At 38.9% G+C, this 4,996-nt stretch overlaps 1 pseudogene; it reads right to left on the bottom strand.

Moving 5' to 3' along the window:
* Positions 1-632: 632 nt before the first annotated feature.
* LOC133756969 (mortality factor 4-like protein 2) lies at positions 633-2,056 on the bottom strand (annotated as a pseudogene).
* Between the last annotated feature and the right edge of the window lie 2,940 nt (positions 2,057-4,996).

Raw genomic sequence — 4,996 nt, 5'->3', positions numbered from 1 at the left:
CTCAATTTCCGATCCAGCTCTCAGCTATGGCCTGGGAAAGCAGTAGAAGATGGCCCAAGTTCTTGTGCCCCTGCATCCGCATGGGAGACCTGGAGAAAGCTCCAAGATCCTGGCTTCAGATCAGCCATTTGGGGAGTGAACCAGCGGATGGAAGAACTCTCTCTCTCTCTCTCTCTTTGTCTCTGCCTCTGCTTCTGTAACTCTGCCTTTCAAATAAATAAATAAATAAATCTTTTTAAAAAAATACCTTTTGTAGAGGGGAAATCCAACTCTAAATAATATATATATTTGAAATTTAGAAACAAATCTTGAGACCTGAACTACAATTCCTAAAATATCAACCTTTCCAGAAAACTGTGACTACACGATAATGTAGTGCCTCTATCATGTTAGAATGTTCATTAGACTCAAATACAAAAACCATGAAACAAATCGCCATCCTTCAATGATAGAATGCCTAAGGGACAGCATAGATGGACTTGTAGAGAACAGGCTGTTGTACTTCAAGCACCAGTTTTTAAAAGAGCACAGATGCATGGGTTTTGAGGTACATACATTAAGTTGAACATTTAGCAATAACAATTAGGGCATTTTTATCATGTAGCATTAAAACATATCAGAAAATTGGGTAGTGTTAAAGGGATGGAACCACCAGGATTCAAACAATGTTGTCCACTAGGCAATGAAATGTTCTACTAAACTTTTCTTCTTTGTCTAATTACCACAATCACTGGTTGCAACTTTGAAATGAGAAAAGAAGTTTGCAGTCCTTAATATTTGCTTAATACAGAACAGAAAACAAACTGGAACATAAGCTCTATTATATATTAACACTTTCTCAGACCATGAATTATATAAGAAAAAAAACCCTACAAACAAAAAGCATTTTACAGATACCAGACTTAGTGGGAGTGGTCAGCAGACCCACACAGGGCGTTGTGATGGTACTCGGCAGAAGCCACTTTGTAATCATCAGCAGCAAAGACAGATGCAGAGATTTTTGCCAGATATTTTACGAACTCATGCAAAAGGCCCAACAGTAGTGCCAGCAGTGCAAGGCTATTCTCATCAAGGGGCGTTTAGGCCAACATTGCCTTGATTTTTACAGTCTCAGTAGGCATGGTGCTTCGTAAACCTGGGACGTTAGCGAATGGGGTGAGTAAGAGATCTCTGCATAAGGAGCCTCTCAAACTCACAGAGCAGCTGAGTGCCCAGCATCACTTCAAAATAATCTTTTATTCCTGCCACAACTTCATTGACCACATATTCCTTATTATTGATGTTTTCCATGCTTTCTTGCCATTTGCAGGAAGTTGAAACAGCTACTTCTACCTGGTTCCTAACTCCCAGTACTCAGCAAGCCGTGGTTTTAATTCTTCAGGCAACATCACCTTAACTTCCATTCTATGCTTATTCTATTCATTCCTTGCTTTCCACAGTGGGGTCAGCACAGGCCCTCTTCTTCCTAGGAGGAGTGCTTCACTGGTACTGCCACCATCTCCGCTTCCAGGAGTCTTGTGCTTGTCGGTTCTTGAAGAGAGCTTCTCAGCAGAGGAACACCACCACCTCCATCTTCTTCCTGGGAGCTGGTTCAAAATTCTTCAGCTGTTGGTCAGCTGTCTTCTTTCCCGAGGGGGCTCCTCTCATCTACTCCTCGACACGTTACCTCCAGCTGGGCTTTTGAAGGTGACTTCTTCCTCAGATTGTTGTCCAAAAGTTTGAGAACCCTGCTTTCTGGAACTCATTCAACCCTGTTTTTATTCCAACCAGCAATCTTCCATCTTTCCTCTGAAGAACTCCTAGTGATTTCTCAGATGGAAGATTACAGTTCTTCTGAGCTGCTCTGGAAGGGTGGAATGGGAGCCACAATTCAAGGTTCTATAATCAGGGATGGTTCTGCAATAAGAATCAGATCTTCTGATCTCTGCTGTAGAATAAACTTAATTCTTTCTTATGGTGACCTTTTTGTTGTCATTGCCAAGCACAGTGACCTTCTTCAGGCAAATGCCAATACCAGGATATTTCCAGTATTTGTTTAACAGCAATATTCCACTTGCTATGACTGCAAAACAAACCATTCCAAACTTAGAACATATACAATAATCACTTTATTTAGTTTAGAAATTCATACTATCAGCAATGGCTCATGTCTACTCTACAAAATTAATGAAGACTGAAATTACTGGGCGTGAACCAAAAGGTTGGCAACTGGAATTGCCTGGAAGCTCCTCCCATGTGTCTGGTGCTTGTGCTGCGATGACATGAAGATTAGGCTCAGTTGGAGCCACTGGCTGAATCTCCTTTATGTGGCCTCTCCATTTAGGCTCTCACAGCAAGGCAGGTGAATTCTGAAAGGGAGCATCCCTACAGTGAGCTTTTAAGGAGAACTGTATAGAAGTAGTATGACATTTTATGATCTACCCTCAAAAGTTATCTGCCACCACTTCTCCCATTTTCTGTTATTTGGAGCAGTTTGTTTTGTTTGGAGCAGATTCAAAGGGAAGGAATATAGAGTCTCCTCTTGATAGGGGAGTGGCAAGGTCAGATTGCCAAAGAGCATGTGGGATGAGAGATTTTGACATCTCTCTTTGGAAAATACAACTTGTCACAAAGAATAATAAACTCTTACTTTTTTTTTTTTTTTTTAAATCAAGTGTAGGGGCCAGCACTGTGGTATAGCAGGTAAAGCTGCTGCCTGCAGTGCCAGCATCCCACATGAGCACCATTTCAAGTCCTAGCTGCTCTACTTCCAATCTAGCTCACCGCTATGGGATGGGAAAGCAGTAGAGGATGGCCCAAGTGCTTGGGCCCCTGCACCCATATGGGAGTCCTGGAATAAGCTCCTGGCTCCTGGCTTCAGATAGGCCCAGCTTCGGCCATTGCAACCATTTGGGGAGTGAACCAGTGAGTGGAAGACCTCTCTCTCTCTGCCTCTGCCTTTCAAATAAATAAATAAATAAATATTTTTAAAAAAAATCAAGTGTAACAAGAAATAACTCAAATACAGAGTAAATTAATGGGACTGGTTTCTGGTTTTTGCAAGTGGGAAATGAGGTATTCATTTTCCCAAACATAAGTCGTTAACTGTCCTATAACTTGCTCCTGGAAGCTACTTCTCTTAATAGTAACAACCAGTTCTTCAGGGGGTAGGCAGGGAGTCCTTATTTTACATAGTGTTTCTATTGACAAACTTCTTTTAAAAAGAGAAATATTATTATTTATTTTTATTATTAAATATTATTATAATTATTAGTACATAATTGTGCATATTCACAATTACAATATGACATTGTGGTACATATATATAATGTATAATGACCAAATCAGGGAATTAGCATATCCACAACTTCAACAATTTCTCATTTCTTTGTGTTGGAAACATACAAAATCCTTACTTCTAGCTATTTTGAAATATACAATAAACCATTAACAATAATCATGCTACTGTGCTATGGAACGTAATTCTTATCTAACTGTATTTTTGTACCTCTTCCTAGTCTCATCACTCCACAACCCTTCCTAGCCTCTTATAATCCCTATTCTACTTTCTACTTTTTTTTTTTTTTTTTTTTTTACAGGCAGAGTGGATAGTGAGAGAGAGAGAGACAAAGAGAAAGGTCTTCCTTTTTGCCGTTGGTTCACCCTCCAATGGCCACCGCGGCTGGCGCACTGCGACCGGCGCACCTCGCTGATCCGATGGCAGGAGCCAGGTGTTTCTCCTGGTCTCCCATGAGGGTGCAGAGCCCAAGGACTTAGGCCATCCTCCACTGCACTCCCGGGCCACAGCAGAGAGCTGGCCTGGAAGAGGGGCAACCGAGAGAGAATCAGTGCCCCGACCGGGACTAGAACCCGGTATGCCGGTGCCGCAAGGTGGAGGATTAGCCTATTGAGCCACGGCGCCGGCCTCTACTTTCTACTTTTATAAAATCAACTTATTTAGCTGCTACATATGAATGAAAACATGTATGTATTTTTCTGCACCTGACTTATTTCATTTAATATAATGTCCTCTAGTTTCATCCATGTTGCAGCAAACTAATTAATTTCTATTATGACTTAATAATATTCTATTATACATATAAATGTTATACATATAAAACATGATATATATATATAAACATTATATATATATGACACATTTCATTTATCCCCATCTGTTGATGGATACTAGTTAATTCTGTATCTTGGCTATTAAGAATAATGCTACAATAAATATAAGAGTACAGATGTCTGTTTTGAAAGACTGATTCCATTGCCTTTGGATATATACAAAGCGGATTATATGATAGTTCTATTTTAATTTTTTGACAAAACTTCATACTATTTTCCACAAATATTGCATTAATTTACATTCTCACCAACAGTGTATAAGAGTTCCTCTTTCTGTGTGTGCTCACTAGCATTTATTATTTTCTATATTTTTTTATTAGAGCTGTACTAACCAGAGTAAGGTGATATCTCATTATGGCTTTGATTTGCAGTTCCCTGATGATTAGTTTTGCTGAGCATTTTTTCATGTACTTGTTGGCCTTTTACAAATGTGCTTTTAAGAAATACCTATTCAGATCACTTGCTCATTTCTTCATTGTATCTTTTCTTTTATACTAAGTTTTTTTTCAGTTTCTTATATATTCTGGATATTAATCTTTTATTAGGTGAATAGTTTGCAAATATTTTCTCCCATTCTGCAGGCTGTCTTTTTCACTCTGTTGATGTTTCCTTTGCTGTGCAAAATCTGCTTTACTTCATATAATCCTTTTGAGAGCAGGTATTTTCATGCCTCCACCGTGTTGTATTTATTCAAGTCTGCTTTGCCTATTGAGACTTTGTGTTCCACGTGAATTTTAAGCTTTTTTATAGTTCTATGGAGAAAGCATTAGTATTTTAATAGAGATTGTATTGAGACTATAAATTATATGTAGTAGTATAGACATTTTAACAATATTACTTTTTCTAATCAATGAACATGGAACTTTCTGTGTGTGTCCTCCTTGAT

Source organism: Lepus europaeus, chromosome 3, assembly GCF_033115175.1.
Source record: "Lepus europaeus isolate LE1 chromosome 3, mLepTim1.pri, whole genome shotgun sequence".
Classification (NCBI taxonomy): domain Eukaryota; kingdom Metazoa; phylum Chordata; class Mammalia; order Lagomorpha; family Leporidae; genus Lepus; species Lepus europaeus.
Note: the sequence above shows the minus strand (reverse complement) of the source record. Positions and strands in the feature narration are given on the sequence as shown.